This window comes from Pinus tabuliformis, chromosome 6 (assembly GCF_031772625.1).
Source record: "Pinus tabuliformis cultivar Carrire ecotype Pingquan chromosome 6, CPIR1, whole genome shotgun sequence".
NCBI lineage: Eukaryota > Viridiplantae > Streptophyta > Pinopsida > Pinales > Pinaceae > Pinus > Pinus tabuliformis.
In genome coordinates this window covers 837,205,018-837,228,469 of record NC_142292.1, presented here as the reverse complement: position 1 = coordinate 837,228,469, position 23,452 = coordinate 837,205,018, and the positions used below count along the sequence as shown (strand labels likewise).

At 34.6% G+C, this 23,452-nt stretch overlaps 1 pseudogene; it reads left to right on the top strand.

The window, feature by feature from the left end:
* The first annotated feature begins 2,438 nt into the window (after positions 1 to 2,438).
* LOC149261471 (chlorophyllase-2-like) lies at positions 2,439 to 23,034 on the top strand (annotated as a pseudogene).
* The last annotated feature ends 418 nt before the right edge of the window (positions 23,035 to 23,452 follow it).

The window sequence follows — 23,452 nt, the reverse complement described above, 5'->3', positions numbered from 1 at the left end:
CTTCAGCTTCTTTACACCTTCAAAGAGCCTGGATCTGCTCTGATACCATGTTGGAAATTTCTGGTAATTTCAAACACAAATTAACTGAATACAGAGCAATGCTCTGTTTTTCTCCTCAGGATCTTTTGCACAAGGAAGTCAAATAAAATTTCTGAGCAAAGCAGAGTTTCTCAAGTAAAATAGACTTATATTAATTTATAAACTGTTTGGTACAGTTTTCTTCCTCTCTCTCAGAGGGATTCACCAAAAATTTTCACCAAAAACCAAATACTCTGTCTCTCTTTTACAAATGATTTTTACGCTACTGTGTAAAATCTTCATTCACATTTACTGCTGTAAAAAGAGCTTTTACATTTACTGCTGTAAGAATAAAAATTTCTTACATGGGTTTACTGCTGTAAAAATATTTTCTACTCTTTTCATTCACGACCAATATTTTTCACTCTCAAAAAAAACTTCTTCTTCTTGTGCTGCTCGGCATATTACATTTTACATTTCATATATTGAAATTACAAAAAAAATACATTTACTGCACCTCACATTAGCACTGCATATTCTTTGAATAATCCTTGCGATTTTCACTGGTGTGTGAATCCCCTGTTTTTTATTCACTGCGAACCCTCTTCTTCATCCCGTGTGCTTAATGAAAAGTCAACACTTCACACAACTATATCGCATACATTTTTTATGTGTTAACAAAAAGGATATAATATTACATGCCGTATGAAAATTTAAAATCTTTACCTACACCTATGACAGATTCATTTAATGCATTAAAGTTAAAGCCGGCGGTGAAACCAAAAACGTTCATGCAAGTTGAAGAAGATCCTGGTCCGTTGACTTGATCGGACGCAATTCGCAAGCTCAAGTCACACAACTCAAACGAAGTTTAATGTCCGGGGAATTGGTGGTTTCGGAGTTGTACACTGGACGCGTGGCAGCAACGGATTGTGTCGGAGGCCCTCTCACGAAAACAACTTTTTGCGAATGGTGGTGCGGGGAAGATACCGGTGGTTTTGATGACGTGCAGGTGAAATTACAACTTCAACACCTACTCAGCTAAGTAAGGAGGGAGCGAGTTTAGTAGCCAATGCTATTCCATATATTGAATGAGGGTCTCAACCTTACTTCGACATTCTCTCGGTATGGTAATGGTGGGCCTTATGATCATACATAGGAAAAGACTCGCCGGTGAGGCGGGGAAACCCGAAAAAACAAGGAGGGAGCTAAACAACCCCGACCCCAAGCAAGTATTCCGGTCGAACCAACAATGAAGCCCAATCACGCTTGCTTCATTCAAGCAAGATTTTTTCATCCATCTGAACTTAAGGAACTCTCATTTTCGTTCGTGGGGGTCGGGAATGGTTATTTGGTTGGAAAGAGTGAGTTTCATTTCATAGGAAAAGCAAGCCCCAAATCGGATCGTTCCGATCCACTATCTTTCTTTGAGGTAGTTCGCAGTGCTCATTATATCTCAACCGGGGAAGCCAACTTATGTTTATCACACCAAATGGACTCCATTTTCATCACGAAAATGTATTACGTCAAGATCCGTTGCTAAAATCGAATCACGCCAACATCACGGAAGTTCCTAGATCGTGTGAAATAATAGTAATAATAGTAGTTCCAAAGGCACTCCCAAATTTCATAATGACAGATAGAGAATTGGCTATGGAAATTCCACGCGGTCAGAGATTCGTACAGGCACAAAGAGGTTCGACGGGAAAGTCGTTTTGATCCAATCAATTTTTTCTCGATCAGGGATCCGAGAAAGACACGGGATATGTCAGTGACTTAGCACGACAAAGCACTCTCCGAGGGCATATGATGTATAATTCCTTGGAAAAGATTTTGATAGTAATGTCTCTCTACAATTCTCCGGTCGAGATACAGAAAAACTCCATTCAATTCCTGATGGAGACGGAGTTTTGTGAATTCTTCGCAGAACTAGAAGATCATTTCGATATTCTATTGATCACATAAAACATGATGATTACAATGAATTTGGGTATTTAAACTTTTTCTAACTGGTTAATTGCCTAAAATACCTTCGCATTCAACCACATACAATCACACATTCAAAGTCATCTATCACTTAACCGGACTTGACTCAACACTCAAACACTTAATCACTCTAGTGAACTGACTCTTTATATTTAACCAACTGCTCATACAAAAATAATTATCTTATTTTAACGATTTAAATTACAGATAAAATTCAGCAATTTAGGTTACACATAAAATTATGAAGATAATTCCTAAATTTTAAAAACTATTACTCCAGCGAGTAGAATGGAACTTGATCTGAGCTTAAACATTTAATAGAAAGAGGGAGATTTATTATTTAGGGGCTAAGAGGTGAGGAGTTCACGTGCTAGAGTTTAAGATGCAACCACAAGAAAGCTCTATCACAGAATATTAATAAATCCCGCAAATACATGTCAAAACGGGCTATAGTGGAAAATACGTGCTACAGCCCCATCCCAAACTTAGTGCGTGGTGGAATGGAAGGGTGTTTTGCTTTCAATTGAATTGTGATCGCAATTTGTAGACACCTGGAAGAGGACGTTTCTGATCAAGAAAATACGTGCACGAGGATTTTTCAATTATGGTTGGGGTTCACGTGGTTAGAGGCGCCATTAGTCCACTTCAAAAATATACAGAAGCTGAAGGCTATGGTGCCAATCCCCTTCAACTATATATGTGTATGTTGAAAATCTATTCACAGAACATATTTTCGAATATATATCTATGTGGTGAATTTTTTGGCATTGACTTGGTCAGAGGTGTCATTCCACTGCAAATGTATATCTATATATCTATATGGTGAGTCGGTTGGCGTTGACTTGCCATTGCGCCATTTCCCTTGGATTCTATTCAGAGCACAGCTTGCACGTGCAGAGATGAGAAGGATGAAGTTCAAACAACTACGACAACAACAGAAAGATAGTTTGAATAATCCACTGCGACAGAAAACACGTTTGAATAAATATATATTACGACACAACAGAGAGACCGTTTGAATAAGCATCCACAAAATGGCGCACAACAAAAATACCAATACAATTGATCCGACAAAACGGCACATGTATGCATTAGAATGAGAGATAGCACTACCGTGGACCTTGGGATAATTGGAATAATAGATAATAGTTGTATTACAGATAATCCATGCACCTGCGTTAATTAAGTGCGATCAGGAGACCACTATTTATAAGGGTGTCACGGCTCTGAAGAGTAACATAGTTTTCGAATACAAGAGTAAAGGCAAAGCAGCCTGTGTGATGAGCGTTGTTGGAGTTGATTTTTCAGAATAGAGCACATAGATTTGGAGAGCGTTATTGGAGTTTATTTTTCAGAATAGAGTTAACTATGGCGGGGAGGGGGAGAAGCCATGGGAGATGGTTTTCAAAGCAGGGCGGTTCCCAGTTGAAATACGTGACACCAGGAAGCTTGGAACCACCACAGCAACACCACCACCGAAGCCGCTGCTCTTGGCTTTCCCCTCCCAAAGTGGAGAGTACCCCGTTCTCCTTCTGTTCCACGGTTTTCTGATCCCCAATACCTCCTACACCCAACTTCTCCAGCATATAGCCTCCCATGGATACATAACAGTTGCCCCTTAGGTATACTATACATTCATTGCATCTGCATATACATAAATATATTCACTGGGGTTGCTCTCCATTCATTTATTATTATTATTATGTGCAGATGTACATTTTGACGGGGGAGGATGCGGAGCCGGAAATAGACCACGCCGAGGCGATTTTTAACTGTCTACCGGATGGGCTTTCTTATTATCTGCCCGACGAGGTCCGGCCAGACATGGAGAATGTTGCTATCGCCGGGCACAGCCGCGGCGGCAAAGTAGCATTCGGTTCGGCCCTGCGTCGGCAAGTGCTATTTCATGGACTATAGCATCATTAATGCACCAGATTGCCGTCACCAGGAGAGCCCATCGCATGCATGGATGCATGGATGGGCATCTACGAATTTTCTGCCGCCTCTGTCTCGGCCTTGATTGCCGCCGCCGCCGGTACTCATTTAATAGCAGACGAATTTGAATTTGAATTTTGAGTTCGAATTTAAAATACCGCCCAAACAAAATTCAAATTTCTATAACCATAACCGGTCAGTCGATGTTCTTTCTTCAATTGCTATGGTGATGCCCGGAGGGTGCAGCTCAAGGCCGCCAGTCCCGCCCTCTGTCCCAGTTTGGTATGAAAGTCATGGAAGAGGCCACAGATCACTTTGTTTCTGATTCTACACCAACGAAGATCAAGAAAGAAGTCGCTTATCGGTCAAGAAACGCGAGCCATAAACAATTTCGAATGAGATCGGAAGATAGAAAGAAGATGGGTAGCGATATGGTTGAAGAGATTATAAGTGGGAAAATGGCAACGTTGCCACTCACGCTGAGGGCCGTTGACATGAGCTTCACTGGTTTATTCTCCACTTTACCAACTCATGGTGAATTGAGGCCGCCTCTGTGTTATTTCATTCTTTCCCCGAAGGACATTTTTTTTATTCATTCTTTAGCTACGAACTTGTTTGCTCCATACTTTGGCTCTGAAGAAGGCTCCGCTCATTTTGCCGCATATCATAAAATCTTAGGAGCTAGCAATGCATTCAAGCTTTTACTCCATATTCCCATGAAAGAAAGCTGCCAGGCAGTTGTCAACATATCGTATGAGGCAGAGGCACGACTCCAACATCCAGTCTATGGCTTTGTTGCGCACATTTACGCCTTGCAGCTTCTTGAGAACGTTTATACAATGTGTATATGTCGATAGCCTCTGCAGATGCATTTTTTGTTCCTTATATTTGCAGAAATTTTCTTGTTCTTTATATTTGCAGAAATTTTCTTGTTCTTTATAGTTTCAGAAATCGGCTCTGCAGGTGTTTCTGGACTCAAGATATGTCATGAATGTATTACAGGTTGCTTGTCTGCAGGCGGAGCTGGAATTCATGCAAGCACAGCTGGCGAGACGCCGCTCATCTGGATCAGCATCGGCCTCCGCGATTTATCAGGTCATGTTTGCTTCATCATACAGTCAACGTCCACATCAGGTCCCTGCACCATCCCATATGATCCGCCAGCCATATAACCATCGAGTCCTCGGTGTGAAGGGGGAGAACGCCTGCGTTTCGCTAAATTCAATCGACTGCTATTTTTTCGTGTCTCCCAGTGACAATTTGTAGCCACAAATGAAGGTCCTCCAAAGATGCAGAAATCTTGACAAAACTGTAGTAGATAGCGAAGACCTGGAGGATCAGGGTGGTGCTCTTCTTCTGACAGCTTAAGCTTTTCAAAATTTAGCAAACAATAATAACTTCATTGGCCCCCGCCTGCCAAATTGTGTCAAGATACATCTGGATTTGCTTTGATTCAACTTTTTTATGGTAAAGGAACTACGAAGAGTGCCAATCTGGCGACGAATCTGGAGGAAGATACTTTGACTGTAGGTGGTTTTGTAAAAGGAATATGGATAGATGGCCATGAATTTAGAGGAATACTTTAACCAATCGTGCAGAGGAGCGGGAGATGGAATTCGGCATTATGTTTATGTTGTAATATATTTTAACCAGATTAATATGTTGGTCTCTATCGTCTTTGATAGTTATTTATTCCTCTATTTCAATGACATTCAGAGAGACATCCTTGGCCCTTTGTGCTCATTGAAATGAAATTATTGCAGTAGTTTGATTGTTACAAGTTTTTGCATATTTTTCAATTAAATTTTGCTTATTATAAGTTTAAGTTTAAGTCTAAGTTTTTGTTTTATTTATTTAATTTTTATTTTTTTTTCATATTTTTCAATTAAATTTGTAATTCAAATAATTTCTTTGGATACCATTTACATAACACTTTAAAAAATACTATAGAAATTTTGATTTAGAATATAATTTTAAAAAAAATAAGAAAGGGACAATTACAAAGAAGTCAAGTCATAGTGTTTGAATTATAAATGATGATTATTAATTAATGTTATAAAAGGTGTATTTTATATTATTTTCAAAAAACAAAATGTATTTTATATCATAAATTATAAATTAAATTAATTTAAATTAGGTTTAGAAGTATTTTTTAACTTATGTTGTAATGTAATGTTTAACATTTTAATTAAGTCAAATTAAATAAAATAAAAATTAAAGAAAAATTAAATCATAAAAATTAATATAATGTAAAGATTTTAACTGGGTCAAAATAAATAGTGGAAATTATGTAGTGGAAATTATGACTTATCATGAAAAAGAAATAAATAAATTCAAAATAACTAAAAACTGAACATTTTAAAAAATATATATTAATAACAAAATCTCCATTAATAACATATAATTATATAACACTCTCAAGGTAACATATAATTATATAACACTCTCAAGGTTCCCGGAAAATTAATTAAGAGCACCAAAAGAAAATTTAGAAGTTTAAAACATGGAGAAAAACACTCAAAAGTCATAACAAATGGAATGCAAGATTGAAAACTGGATTAAATGAAAAATATACATTAAATAATACTTCATTATTTATGATGGTTTAAACATTTTTTAAAGAAATTATCATTAATATTTTTCATATTAACTATAACATAATAATTAAAAAATTATAAATAAAGGATTTTTTTTATTAAAAAACAATATATTTTAAATATCAAATTTAATAATATAATACATAATTAAAATTATATTATATTTTTAAATAAATTAAAAAATAAAAATAAATTTCATTTTATATGTGTGAGATATTATACATTTTTCTGTTTTGTTTTATAAAATAAAAATATTTATTTTTTTATTTTTAAAATTAATATTTTAGTTTAATAATTATTATTAGTTTTTGTCAAGACAAATTAGAATAATTATCTTTAGAATTGACCAATACAAATTACAATGTTTAATTTTAAGAGATAAATATCTATTTTTTATAATATTTAGTCTCATTATTGAACAATGCAAATTATAATATTTTATTTTCAAAAATAAATATTTATTTTTCAATATTATTAAAAAAACCAAAATTTCACCAAGAAAATAATGGAACCTTCCTCATCATTTTGAAAAAATCTAGCAAGAATTTTTGGAAATCAAGATTATAATTGTCAAGCTTCGGGATTATGAGCTCCTCTTGGTAGATATGGAGTTAAGATGGACTAGCTAGTAAAATATATAGATGTGTGTATTACCAAAAGTATATATATAAAATATATAGATGCATGTATTGCCAAAAGTGTGTGTGTATATATATATATATATATATAAGGGTTGGCTCAAGTGGTTTAACAAAACCATGGCTTGTCAAACCTAGATCCCAAAAACTCCTAAGAGTAAATTGACTATTTTACCTCAATTTTATTTTAAATATTAATTTTTATGTAATTTGACAAGTCAAAATGCTTATTTTTCCCAATTACATGGAAAAGCTCCTCTTAACACAATAAACTTTAATATTTTTTTGTTCAATACCAACTAATGAACGTTTTATTTTAATTTTTAATTTTATTAATAAATTATGAGCATAAATAATTATTCATTACTTTTCTTATTACAAACTACAAAGGATCAAGATCAAAGTAAATGGTTGTCATAATTTAAATATCAATATATTTAAATATTACTTCCCTTTGGACTTACCATGGTATAAATTTATATTTGCTTTCAATCCATTTTTTTTTCCATTTTATAATAGACTTATATTTTCTTTAAAGTAAATCTAATATTGTTAGTGTTATTAGTGACATATAATAATATTTTTTTTTCAATTCTAGTAGTAAGTAAATTTATATTTACTTTAAAGTTAACATTTTTTTTAATTTCACTTTTATTTTATTTTTTATTTTTTTAATGCACTTTATTTTTTAAAACTTAAATACATTCTCTAAATAGAAAAATAATGTGGTCTATTATAATAATAATAATAATAATAATATGCTTAAAAAAATTGTGATTAAGTGTTTAAATCTTATACTTTTCAAAAATATTTCAATAGGAGATTTAATAGATCTATGTTAACTAATTTGCATTTATAAAATGTCTCTTTGTATATGTTATGTAAAATATTTTAATGTCAATTATGTATACATTGTATATCATTTAAAACAAATTATATATATATATATATATATATATATCATGAACAAATAGGTTCTGTTGGTTAAAATGTTTATTTGGTCCTATTCAAAAATACAATTTAAACAATGAAAAATTATACATTATATTTTTCACTCTAAGGAAGTTTACATGTGAAGAAATTTGATCCCTCTAGGCTCATGTTAAATTTGTACTTAAGATGGATCGATGGATCTATGATGGTTTAACAACACTTGCCCTATTATAAGTTGTAGAGTACCGCTCAACGCAATAATAAATATTATATTAATACAATTTATTTTTATAAATGTAAACAATCATGCATTGATGTATATAACATGATTAAAGGACCACAAAAGCATATGTTTGGTTTTTCTTCTATGGTTTAAGCTCGCTTCTTTTTAAGAAGGTTTTTTTTAGGGGTAGTTCTCAGGTGAGTAGGTGGTTAGTGAAACTTAGAGAGGGTGTGTCATTCATTTTCTCGATGCCTTTTGCTGTCCTAAAAATTGTAGCATGTTTTGATGGTGGATTCAAATTCTGAGCTCATTGATTATGACACTAGTCCTCATTATGGACCTTAGGATTTTGGCTATACTAAGGAAAGAAATGCATTTAATGGTCCTACTGTGAACACAGTTACAAAAGTCTCGATTAGAGATGTTGCTATTAATGCATATTTTATTTCTAATTCCACTCATAATGGTTTCTCCCTAACTATCTCTTAAGCAAATGGCTCCTCTCCTATATGCCATGAAGATCTAGTCTCATATGTGATGTCGTCAAAGGAAGTGGTTTCCTTCAGTGCTCATCCTAGAAGCAGTGAAGGAAAGTGAAGAAAATGGCGAAAGTGCATGTGAGGTAAGCCAAACAAGGTGGAAACAGTGGTATGCGAGGACAATGTGACAAATGAACAAAATTCCAAGAAAATTATACAATAGTAATTTGGTACGTTTATTGTTAATCCAATTTAGTATATTTGTGAGGCACCATGTACTATATATGCATGAAAAATCTCAAAGACACACACACAAATTAACTATAAAATCATTCTCAAATCAAATTCTTATCCAACATTGGATATTCTATGGAAAAAATATGAGTTGATTGTATCATTACGTTCAATAGTGTTCTATTGGATCCACTTCATCTGTCAAATTAAAAACCTTTGATCAAAACATAAATCATCAAAATAATATTGTAACAACCCTAGTCAAAAATCCATGTAAAATTTAATAAAGGTAAAATAAGACCTTGGTCATGGGACATGTATTCCAAGTTGAATGTGGGTAAAACATCCTAGTGGGTGTTCATTTTGTTTATTAATGGCTATGGAAATTGGCAAAGGCAAAGTGACATCAATTGGCATTTTGTTTATGGAAATAAAGGAAAATACAAGAAAAGGGAGGTGAAAGGTCACAGGTTCCATGTGAGGAGAAAAATGAAGGAAAATAATGAAAAATTGATGAAAATAGATGCCTCATTAGTAAAAAAGCTTCCGAGGATCAGTTCATGGCTTTTCATCAGTTCATGGCTTTTCATCAGTTATGACAATGAGAATGTATGGCTATCATAATGTTTTGATTAATTAATGAATGAATAATGAATATATGGCTTAATAGATGGTAATCAATTTGTTTTGATGAGGCATCAATGCTTCTTAGTGATTCTTAGATAAGTGTGAGACCCCTATGCTCAAATTTGTTGTTTTAAACTGTAGAATGCATATTTGTGACATGTTTAACAAAATGTATGTCATGGCTAGTAGGGGTCTAGTCAAGTCCTTGTTCAATTATTTACATTTGTATGGTTTTTTTGATGTTACTTTCAATTTTTGAAAGTTTCATGGAGTTTTGGCTAGTGGCCCAAAGTCCTGTACCTAAAAAAGTGGCAAAGAATCCAGAGTAGCTGGCACATAACTACTTGGAAAAAGTCCCGAGTTGCAAACATGCCTTGTTGTGGGAGTGACTAGGGGGTCCTAGTTGCATGTGTGCCCATGTCATGGGAGAGAATGAGGCTTTAATGCAGCAAAATGTTAGGTTGTCTCAGGGGCTAGTCACCTGGAAGGGTTGGATGGCTCCTCGGGGTTTTATTACATGTGTAGAAGGTTAGGTTGGTTGTGTTCCATCAGTTGCACTTCCTTAACTGATACATAGGGATTTGAATCATATCATAGTAACTCTTTGTCACATGTTTACCCTGGTTGGATGATTACTTAGGTAGATGTGGGAGGAGGGTGTTACGAATACTAGCATCCTCAACATATCATTCACATTGAGTAATGATTAAATAATGAAACCAATAGACAAGGGATTGCAATAGACACAACTCTGAAAGTTCTATGTTTAGAGGGTCATTGACACTAGTGATTTATTCAACATGGGATCTATATTGATTCGTTTATAATAAAACCACAAATAGTATAAGAAAAATAATGGCAATAATGAAGTACTGGTACATCACATATGCAACAGTAAATCAAATTCAATGGAAACTACAATACAAAAAATGAATCTAAATCTAATCTACCACAAAAAATATACAAGTTAAGGCACTACTTCTAAGATGAAGGGGGGGTTGCCTTCTCTCATAAGTATTCTCGTAACACATTCACAAACTCAAAAAATCATAAAATAATTGTGCACAAACTGAGATTATATTGCATTAATAAAATAAGGTACAAATTATCCAAGCCTTCAGGGATATTGTGAAAATGATTCTAGTATGATGAAAATTAAGTCATGTAACACACCTAGGTAGCCTAGGATTTTACTAAAGAGTTTTCACTCTAGCGATTTTTTTTTCCTTAGCTAATTATTTATGTTTCTCAACACTAAATAATTGTTGTATTCAATATTCTTTGATCCATAATGAATTAAGCAAAGCTTTTCGGAAGAAATCACATAAGAGAAATTTTTGGCCTTATGTGATTTCTACCGAAAGACTTTTCTTAACTAAATAATTGTTTAAAACAACAAATTTGAGCATAGGGGTCTAACACTTATCTAAGAATCACTAAGAATCACGAAGAATCACAAAAACTTGCAATTAATTAGCAAAAAATTAAAATGAGAGGAAAATAAAATTATCCCCAAGTGAAAATGATCAAAAAATAAGATGGAAATTACCAAATATTAAAGTCAAGTCAAAAATTTGTGGGAATTCTATTTACTAAGAGGAAATGGCCCAAGGAAAAATTTGATTGTCTAGAAACAAAGGTCCATGACCTAACAAAATCAATGCTTTAAAAGGATGGTCCATGATTGTTATTTTGAATGAGACATTCTCGAGGGAAAAATTAAGAAAAATATTTTTGTGGTCTAGGATCAAAATTTTGGTCAATCCATCTCCTCCTTCAAGGAAAACGAATTCTCTCATAGAAATCGACACAGTTCATCGAAGGATCAAACCTTGGATCTAGCCATTTGCTTAAGGAACCTAATTGTTTTCACTTGGAGGCTTGCCTCCCTCATTTTTCTATAAATTGAGCCCTTGTCTTCTCATTGTAGCACTAGTGGGTTTTTGGTTGAACCCCTAGCCTTCATTTTCATTGTATTATCCAATCCCATTTGGATCTAACAATATGTTTTTCGAGGTGTGTAGAAATCATTTTTTTGAGTTAGATCTTCAGCATTTGGGGATGTTTTTAGTTGAACCAACCAACTCTCATGCATAGAAGTGAAAGAATCCAAATTAATATCTTTGAAAGGCTTATGAAAAATGGGCTTCTTATAGAAATATTATAAAATAATAGTGAAAATAATAAAATAAGATTAGATTAACTCATCTAGTTTTGGAGTGAAAAAACAAAAAACTAGTTTTTCAACTCCTATTGTCAACTTATCTCTATCTGATTTTCCTCAAATTTCGACCAGGAGCACTCGTTGAATGCATAATTTCATTGTGCATCCAAAGAGTACTCGTGTTGCATACTTTTGATGGACCCTACTACACAAAAAAATGTGAAATACATGAAAACACATTATTGCAATCATGTGTTTCATGTATTTCACATTTTTTGTGTAGTAGGGTCTGTTAGAGTCGGTCTGTTCAGCTCTTCGTTAGAGATCAAAACCTCTTTTATTGCATTTCATCTTAGGTGTCTCATTCAGCTCGATCATCTGCATTCCATTAGGAGCATCGATCTTTTGACGGAAGGGTCTTGTCTCCATACTTCCCTCATGTCATGTACCTGCTGGTTCGTGTCTGATCATCAAAGTTCATCAAATCAATTTTACAATCATTATGGATGGTCTTTTGGTCACCCAAGAGTCATGTCAGTCATTAGGTGTAGAGTTTCGCAAATTTTGTCTTCAAAGTGTCCAATAATGCCACCAGGCCAGAGGGAGGTTCTAAACAAGTTTTTATTTCAAAAAATTTCATCATCATATTGTTGAACTATGACTTTTCTTCAAAACTCTGTTTTGAAGAAAAATCGACATTTCGTCCTTTGTAATAAATTGCCATGTAAATTTCAAAATTTCAGTTCTTGGATATTTCAGATGCAACCCTGGTCATCCTTGGATATTTCAGTTCTATGTTTTAGCTCTTTTTCGGGTATTTTTTTGGGTCATTTGAGATTGATTTATCAAAAACTTGTTAAATTGTAAATTTACTTTGTGTAATCTATGTAATCCTAGTGCTCAAAGGGATTTTCAAAGAGTTGAATCCATTTATACATTCAAAAATGCAATTTAAACCATGAAAAATTATATATATGATGATGATGATGACCACTGAAATCTATCGAATCTTCAGAAAAGAGATATGATGATATGCGGAAGAGATGCGCATATGCGCACATCTTCCGTATATGCACAGTTTCCGTATATGCGCAATTCCTGTATACGGAAATTGGGCATATATGGAAGAGATGCGCATATACGGAAGACATACGCATGTCTTCCGTATATGCGCAGATTCCATATACAGAAAATGTGCATATACGGAAACTGGGCATATACGGAAGATATGCGCATATGCACAATTTCCGTATATGCCCAATTTCTGTATATGCCCAATTTCCGTATACAGGAATTGCGCATATACGGAAACTGTGCATATACGGAAGATGTGAGCATATACAGAAATTGGGCATATACGGAAGATATGCGCATGTCTTCCGTGTATACGAAAGATGCTCTTTTTAGCCCAAAAAGTGGGAACTAAAGTCTAGAGCGCACCTTTTAGCCCAAAAAGTGCAATCTCACTTGAAAACAGGTTAGTACTTGTGATTTTTGGGTTTTTGGTTTTTTTCCGTATATGCCCAGTTTCCGTATATGCGCACATCTTCCGTATATGCCCAGTTTCCGTATATGCGCACATCTTCCATATATGCCCAGTTTCCGTATATGCGCACATCTTCCGTATATGCACAGTTTCCGTATATGTGCACATCTTCCGTATATGCCCAGTTTCCGTATATGCACACATCTTCCGTATATGCACAGTTTCCGTATATGCACACATCTTCCGTATATGCCCAGTTTCCGTATATGCACACATCTTCCGTATATGCGCACATCTTCCGTATATGCCCAGTTTCCGTATATGCGCACATCTTGCGTATATGCCCAGTTTCCGTATATGCGCACATCTTCCGTATATGCGCAGTTTCCGTATATGCGCACATCTTCCGTATATGCCCAGTTTCCGTATATGTGCGCATCTTCCGTATATGCCCAGTTTCCGTATATGCGCGCATCTTCCGTATATGCCCAGTTTCCGTATATGTGCGCATCTTCCGTATATGCCCAGTTTCCGTATATGTGTACATCTTCCGTATATGCCCAGTTTCCGTATATGCGCACATCTTCCGTATATGCCCAGTTTCTGAGTTTTCGTATATGCGCACATCTTCCGTATATGCCCAGTTCCCTATATACGCACATCTTCCGTATATGCCCAGTTTCCGTATATGCGCACATCTTCCGTATATGCACAGTTTCCGTATATGCGCACATCTTCCGTATATGCCCAGTTTCCGTATATGCGCACATCTTCCGTATATGCCCAGTTTCCGTATATGCGCACATCTTCCGTATATGCACAGTTTCCGTATATGCGCACATCTTCCGTATATGCCCAGTTTCCGTATATGCGCACATCTTCCGTATATGCCCAGTTTCTGTATATGTGCACATCTTCCGTATATGCACAGTTTCTGTATATGCGCACATCTTCCGTATATGCCCAGTTTCCGTATATGCGCACATCTTCCGTATATGCACAGTTTACGTATATGCGCACATCTTTCGTATATGCCCAGTTTCCGTATATGGACACATCTTCCGTATATGCACAGTTTCCGTATATGCACACATCTTCCGTATATGCCCAGTTTCCGTATATGCGCACATCTTCCGTATATGCACACATCTTCCGTATATGCCCAGTTTCCGTATATGCGCACATCTTCCGTATATGCCCAGTTTCCGTATATGCACACATCTTCCGTATATGCCCAGTTTCCGTATATGCGCACATCTTCCGTATATGCCCAGTTTCCGTATATGCGCACATCTTCCGTATATGCCCAGTTTCCGTATATGCGTAGTTTTTGTATATGCACACATCTTCCGTATATGCCCAGTTTCCGTATATGCACACATCTTCCGAAGATGTGTACAAATTCCATATACAGAAATTGCGCATATATGGAAACTATGCGCATATACGGAAACTGGGCATATACGGAAACTGGGCATATACGGAAGATGTGTGCATATACAAAAACTGCGCATATACGGAAACTGGGCATATACGGAAGATGTGTGCATATACGGAAACTGGGCATATACGGAAGATGTGCGCATATACGGAAACTGGGAAACTGGGCATATAGTTCCTGTGACCTGCGGCAGAGATGACAATTTTTTTCCGAGATTCTCTGAATGAGAATCAAGAAGCAGAAATTGCACTTTTTAGCCCAAAAAGTGGGAACTAAAGTCTAGAGCGCACCTTTTAGCCCAAAAAGTGCAATCTCACTTGAAAACAGGTTAGTACTTGTGATTTTTGGGTTTCTGGTTTTTTTCCGTATATGCCCAGTTTCCGTATATGCGCACATCTTCCGTATATGCCCAGTTTCCGTATATGCGCACAGCTTCCGTATATGCCCAGTTTCCGTATATGCGCACATCTTCCGTATATGCCCAGTTTCCATATATGCGCACATCTTCCGTATATGCCCAGTTTCCGTATATGCGCACATCTTCCGTATATGCCCAGTTTCCGTATATGCGCACATCTTCTGTATATGCCCAGTTTCCGTATATGCGCACATCTTCCGTATATGCCCAGTTTTCGTATATGCGCACATCTTCCGTATATGCCCAGTTTCCATATATGCGCAGGACTTTTTCCAAGTAGTTATGTGCCAGCTACTCTGGATTCTTTGCCACTTTTTTAGGTACAGGACTTTGGGCCACTAGCCAAAACTCCATGAAACTTTCAAAATTGAAAGTAACATCAAAAAAACCATACAAATGTAAATAATTGAACAAGGACTTGACTAGACCCCTACTAGCCATGACATACATTTTGTTAAACATGTCACAAATATGCATTCTACAGTTTAAAACAACAAATTTGAGCATAGGGGTCTCACACTTATCTAAGAATCACTAAGAAGCATTGATGCCTCATCACAACAAATTGATTACCATCTATTAAGCCATATATTCATTATTCATTCATTAATTAATCAAAACATTATGATAGCCATACATTCTCATTGTCATAAAACTCACTCATAACCAACATATAACCAATAGAAATATCAAGGATATAACAACCATATAAACCACATATAACAAGTATATTTACCCATAAAATACCAACGAGAAGGATCCCTTATTGATCATTGCATAGGTCGACTAGGATTGAGACTTCCACGAACCACCTAACCATAGATTGAGGTGAACCGAAGCTTTCTTTCAGCCAATCACCCTTGTGTCATCTTCCAAGCATGAACCTGGGATCTCATAAAACAAATCAATCAAAAGAAAACCAGGGCTTCCATAGGCCAAACCACATAAAACCTCAATCAATGATCCCACCTCATAGTCGAACATCACTCACCATCACCAGATTTGTCTCCACCCAAGTTGTCTAAGGCTCCAAAGTGTCTATTCCATCCAGGGCTTCCAGGACTAGTAACTCAACCCACAGTTGTCACTGGGCTTCTAGAGCGTTTGTCCAACCAGGGCTTCAAGGACTAGTAACTCAACCTACTAAGGGCTTCTAGAGCATTTTTGAAACAAAGGCTTCCAGCACTAGTAAGTCAACCCAAGTTGTTACAAGACTTCAAGAGTGTTTGTCTAACCAAGGCTTTCAAGAACCAATAACTCAAACCACAACACCATGGCTATCCAGATATGGAAATGCTAGGAAAAACCACTATCAATCTAGGCAATCCTCCATGTCAAAGACATTCATGACCAAATAACCACATGCATATGCCATGCATGCCAAAAGTAGTGAGGAAATCATATGTGTAACTCGGTATCTGCAGGAAAAACCTGTTGTAGTTGCTGATCTCGATGTCCTCTTGTGCTTTCCTTCTTTTCCTTTGCCTTCTTACTCCAAATCCCAAGTATGCTACACTCCTCCAAGAGTTCTCCAAGAAAAGCTCTAAGTGTTTAAGAGTATGAGAGAGAGAGAGATAGAAAATGAGAGCTCCAAAACAGAACTGATGAAAAGCCATGAATTGATCCTCAGAAGCTTTTTTACTAATGAGGCATCTATTTTCATCAATTTTTCATTATTTTCCTTCATTTTTCTCCTCACATGGAACCTGTGACCTTTCACCTCCCTTTTCTTGTATTTTCCTTTATTTCCATAAACAAAATGCCAATTGATGTCACTTTGCCTTTGCCAATTTCCATAGCCATTAATAAACAAAATGAACACCCACTAGGATGTTTTACCCAAATGAACACCCACTAGGATGTTTTACCCACATTCAACTTGGAATACATGTCCCATGACCAAGGTCTTATTTTACCTTTATTAAATTTTACATGGATTTTTGACTAGGGTTGTTACAATATTATTTTGATGATTTATGTTTTGATCAAAGGTTTTTAATTTGACAGACGAAGTGGATCCAATAGAACACTATTGAACGTAATGATACAATCAACTCATTTTTTTTCCATAGAATATCCAATGTTGGATAAGAATTTGATTTGAGAATGATTTTATAGTTAATTTGTGTGTGTGTCTTTGAGATTTTTCATGCATATATAGTACATGGTGCCTCACAAATATACTAAATTGGATTAACAATAAATGTACCAAATTACTATTGTATAATTTTCTTGGAATTTTGTTCATTTGTCACATTGTCCTCGCATACCACTGTTTCCACCTTGTTTGGCTTACCTCACATGCACTTTCGCCATTTTCTTCACTTTCCTTCACTGCTTCTAGGATGAGCACTGAAGGAAACCACTTCCTTTGACGACATCACATATGAGACTAGATCTTCATGGCATATAGGAGAGGAGCCATTTGCTTAAGAGATAGTTAGGGAGAAACCATTATGAGTGGAATTAGAAATAAAATATGCATTAATAGCAACATCTCTAATCGAGACTTTTGTAACTGTGTTCACAGTAGGACCATTAAATGCATTTCTTTCCTTAGTATAGCCAAAATCCTAAGGTTCATAATGAGGACTAGTGTCATAATCAATGAGCTCAGAATTTGAATCCACCATCAAAACATGCTACAATTTTTAGGACAGCAAAAGGCATCGAGAAAATGAATGACACACCCTCTCTAAGTTTCACTAACCACCTACTCACCTGAGAACTACCCCTAAAAAAAACCTTCTTAAAAAGAAGCGAGCTTAAACCATAGAAGAAAAACCAAACATATGCTTTTGTGGTCCTTTAATCATGTTATATACATCAATGCATGATTGTTTACATTTATAAAAATAAATTGTATTAATATAATATTTATTATTGCGTTGAGCGGTACTCTACAACTTATAATAGGGCAAGTGTTGCTAAACCATCATAGATCCATCGATCCATCTTAAGTACAAATTTAACATGAGCCTAGAGGGATCAAATTTCTTCACATGTAAACTTCCTTAGAGTGAAAAATATAATGTATAATTTTTCATTGTTTAAATTGTATTTTTGAATAGGACCAAATAAACATTTTAACCGACAGAACCTATTTGTTCATGATATATATATATATATATAATTTGTTTTAAATGATATACAATGTATACATAATTGACATTAAAATATTTTACATAACATATACAAAGAGACATTTTATAAATGCAAATTAGTTAACATAGATCTATTAAATCTCCTATTGAAATATTTTTGAAAAGTATAAGATTTAAACACTTACTCACAATTTTTTTAAGCATATTATTATTATTATAATAGACCACATTATTTTTCTATTTAGAGAATGTGTCAATTAGATTGGAGAGACTACGAACAAACTTACACATCCCCTCAGATTGGAGTGTACAATGGGCCTCTCGGCTCAATAACTTGAAACAGTGTAAATTTAAGTTTTAAAAAATAAAGTGCATTAAAAAAATAAAAAATAAAATAAAAGTGAAATTAAAAAAAAAAATGTTAACTTTAAAGTAAATATAAATTTACTTACTACTAGAATTGAAAAAAAAATATTATTATATGTCACTAATAACACTAACCATATTAGATTTACTTTAAAGAAAATATAAGTCTATTATAAAATGGAAAAAAAAATGGATTGAAAGCAAATATAAATTTATACCATGGTAAGTCCAAAGGGAAGTAATATTTAAATATATTGATATTTAAATTATGACAACCATTTACTTTGATCTTGATCCTTTGTAGTTTGTAATAAGAAAAGTAATGAATAATTATTTATGCTCATAATTTATTAATAAAATTAAAAATTAAAATAAAACGTTCATTAGTTGGTATTGAACAAAAAAATATTAAAGTTTATTGTGTTAAGAGGAGCTTTTCCATGTAATTGGGAAAAATAAGCATTTTGACTTGTCAAATTACATAAAAATTAATATTTAAAATAAAATTGAGGTAAAATAGTCAATTTACTCTTAGGAGTTTTTGGGATCTAGGTTTGACAAGCCATGGTTTTGTTAAACCACTTGAGCCAACCCTTATATATATATACACACACACTTTTGGCAATACATGCATCTATATATTTTATATATATACTTTTGGTAATACACACATCTATATATTTTACTAGCTAGTCCATCTTAACTCCATATCTACCAAGAGGAGCTCATAATCCCGAAGCTTGACAATTATAATCTTGATTTCCAAAAATTCTTGCTAGATTTTTTCAAAATGATGAAGAAGGTTCCATTATTTTCTTGGTGAAATTTTGGTTTTTTTAATAATATTGAAAAATAAATATTTATTTTTGAAAATAAAATATTATAATTTGCATTGTTCAATAATAAGACTAAATATTATAAAAAATAGATATTTATCTTTTAAAATTAAACATTGTAATTTGTATTGGTCAATTCTAAAGATAATTATTCTAATTTGTCTTGAAAAATACTAATAATAATTATTAAACTAAAATATTAATTTTAAAAATAAAAAAATAAATATTTTTATTTTATAAAACAAAATAGAAAAATGTATAATATCTCACACATATAAAATGAAATTTATTTTTATTTTTTAATTTATTTAAAAATATAATATAATTTTAATTATGTATTATATTATTAAATTTGATATTTAAAATATATTGTTTTTTAATAAAAAAAATCCTTTATTTATAATTTTTTAATTATTATGTTATAGTTAATATGAAAAATATTAATGATAATTTCTTTAAAAAATGTTTAAACCATTATAAATAATGAAGTATTATTTAATGCATATTTTTCATTTAATCCAGTTTTCAATCTTGCATTCCATTTGCTATGACTTTTGAGTGTTTTTCTCCATGTTTTAAACTTCTAAATTTTCTTTTGGTGCTCTTAATTAATTTTCCGGGAACCTTGAGAGTGTTATATAATTATATGTTACCTTGAGAGTGTTATATAATTATATGTTATTAATGGAGATTTTGTTATTAATATATATTTTTTTAAATGTTCAGTTTTTAGTTATTTTGAATTTATCTATTTCTTTTTCATGATAAGTCATAATTTCCACTATTTATTTTGACCTAGTTAAAATCTTTACATTATATTAATTTTTATGATTTAATTTTTCTTTAATTTTTATTTTATTTAATTTGACTTAATTAAAATGTTAAACATTACATTACAACATAAGTTAAAAAATACTTCTAAACCTAATTTAAATTAATTTAATTTATAATTTATGATATAAAATACATTTTGTTTTTTGAAAATAATATAAAATACACCTTTTATAACATTAATTAATAATCATCATTTATACTTCAAACACTATGACTTGACTTCTTTGTAATTGTCCCTTTCTTATTTTTTTTTTAAATTATATTCTAAATCAAAATTTCTATAGTATTTTTTAAAGTGTTATGTAAATGGTATCCAAAGAAATTATTTGAATTACAAATTTAATTGAAAAATATGAAAAAAAAATAAAAATTAAATAAATAAATAAATAAAACAAAAACTTAGACTTAAACTTAAACTTATAATAAGGAAAATTTAATTGAAAAATATGCAAAAACTTGTAACAATCAAACTACTGCAATAATTTCATTTCAATGAGCACAAAGGGCCAAGGATGTCTCTCTGAATGTCATTGAAATAGAGGAATAAATAACTATCAAAGACGATAGAGACCAACATATTAATCTGGTTAAAATATATTACAACATAAACATAATGCCGAATTCCATCTCCCGCTCCTCTGCACGATTGGTTAAAGTATTCCTCTAAATTCATGGCCATCTATCCATATTCCTTTTACAAAACCACCTACAGTCAAAGTATCTTCCTCCAGATTCGTCGCCAGATTGGCACTCTTCGTAGTTCCTTTACCATAAAAAAGTTGAATCAAAGCAAATCCAGATGTATCTTGACACAATTTGGCAGGCGGGGGCCAATGAAGTTATTATTGTTTGCTAAATTTTGAAAAGCTTAAGCTGTCAGAAGAAGAGCACCACCCTGATCCTCCAGGTCTTCGCTATCTACTACAGTTTTGTCAAGATTTCTGCATCTTTGGAGGACCTTCATTTGTGGCTACAAATTGTCACTGGGAGACACGAAAAAATAGCAGTCGATTGAATTTAGCGAAACGCAGGCGTTCTCCCCCTTCACACCGAGGACTCGATGGTTATATCGCTGGCGGATCATATGGGATGGTGCAGGGACCTGATGTGGACGTTGACTGTATGATGAAGCAAACATGACCTGATAAATCGCGGAGGCCGATGCTGATCCAGATGAGCGGCGTCTCGCCAGCTGTGCTTGCATGAATTCCAGCTCCGCCTGCAGACAAGCAACCTGTAATACATTCATGACATATCTTGAGTCCAGAGACACCTGCAGAACCGATTTCTGAAACTATAAAGAACAAGAAAATTTCTGCAAATATAAAGAACAAGAAAATTTATGCAAATATAAGGAATAAAAAATGCATCTGCAGAGGCTATCAACATATACACATTGTATAAACGTTCTCAAGAAGCTGCAAGGCGTAAATGTGCGCAACAAAGCCATAGACTGGATGTTGGAGTCGTGCCTCTGCCTCATACGATATGTTGACAACTGCCTGGCAGCTTTCTTTCATGGGAATATGGAGTAAAAGCTTGAATGCATTGCTAGCTCCTAAGATTTTATGAATTGCGGCAAAATGAGCGGAGCCTTCTTCAGAGCCAAAGTATGGAGCAAACAAGTTCGTAGCTAAAGAATGAATAAAAAAAATGTCCTTCGGGGAAAGAATGAAATAACACAGAGGCGGCCTCAATTCACCATGAGTTGGTAAAGTGGAGAACAAACCAGTGAAGCTCATGTCAACGACCCTCAGCGTGAGTGGCAACGTTGCCATTTTCCCACTTATAATCTCTTCAACCATATCGCTACCCATCTTCTTTCTATCTTCCGATCTCATTCGAAATTGTTTATGGCTCGCGTTTCTTGACCGATAAGCGACTTCTTTCTTGATCTTCGTTGGTGTAGAATCATAAACAAAGCGATCTGTGGCCTCTTCCATGACTTTCATACCAAACTGGTACAGAGGGCGGGACTGGCGGCCTTGAGCTGCACCCTCCGGGCATCACCATAGCAATTGAAGAAAGAACATCGACTGACGGGTTATGGTTATAGAAATTTGAATTTTGTTTGGGCGGTATTTTAAATTCGAACTCAAAATTCAAATTCAAATTCGTCTGCTATTAAATGAGTACCGGCGGCGGCGGCGGCAATCAAGGCCGAGACAAAGGCGGCAGAAAATTCGTAGATGCCCATCCATGCATCCATGCATGCGATGGGCTCTCTGGGTGATGGCAATCTGGTGCATTAATGATGCTATAGTCCATGAAATAGCACTTGCCGAGGGCGTCTAGCAGCCCAGAAAACTAAAGTCAAGTTGTCGGCAGTGGTGGGGATAGACCCAGTGTACGGCAAGGGCCGTGGCCACCAAAGTAAGCCTCCTATTCTGACTTATAAACCCCACTCCTTTGACCTTCACAGCCCGACCTTAGTGATCGGTTCGGGCCTCGGGCCGGAATGGGACCTTTTAATCCCTCCCTGCGCTCCTTAAACGACGATGCTGAACCCCTCGCTTCTGCAAGAACGGGGTGGCGCGGGAACCCATGCGAAGGTTTTCCGGGGGAACTGTGGTCGCTTTTCTGGATGCCTTCCTCAGAAATGATTCCGAGGCGTTCAACCACATTCTCCTTCATCCCGACGACGCCCCAGTCATACTCGAACCTCCGCAGTCCTTCGTTTCCGAAACTTACAAGCTTAATATCTCTAAACTCTAGATGCAGTACTGAAATCTCTCTGAAAGAGTTTGAGGGTTCTCTTTTCCTTTCAACTATGACTTTGCTGCGGCCAGTACAGGTCCTCTGCTGTCTCTCAAAGTTTCAAGGTTCGCTATTCTTTTCAACTATGTCTTTCCTGCCAGTGGACTGTCATGGATACCCACTATGTGAAGTGTAGTACAATAAGAGCAAGAATAAATTAACCTGCTCCAAGGTGAGTTGTTCGTGGAAGTGGAGGTCCTGTGCGTTTCAAGAAGTGAAATATTATTTATGGGAGGACTTGCAACTTTCAAGAAGTAGAAATATTATTTAGCGGAAAATCGTACTGTGGATTTATGTTTGGGAGCATTTAAGTTTTCTATCAAAATATTGATGATTTAAAATTTTATATATAGTTTATATTATTTATTTAAAAATC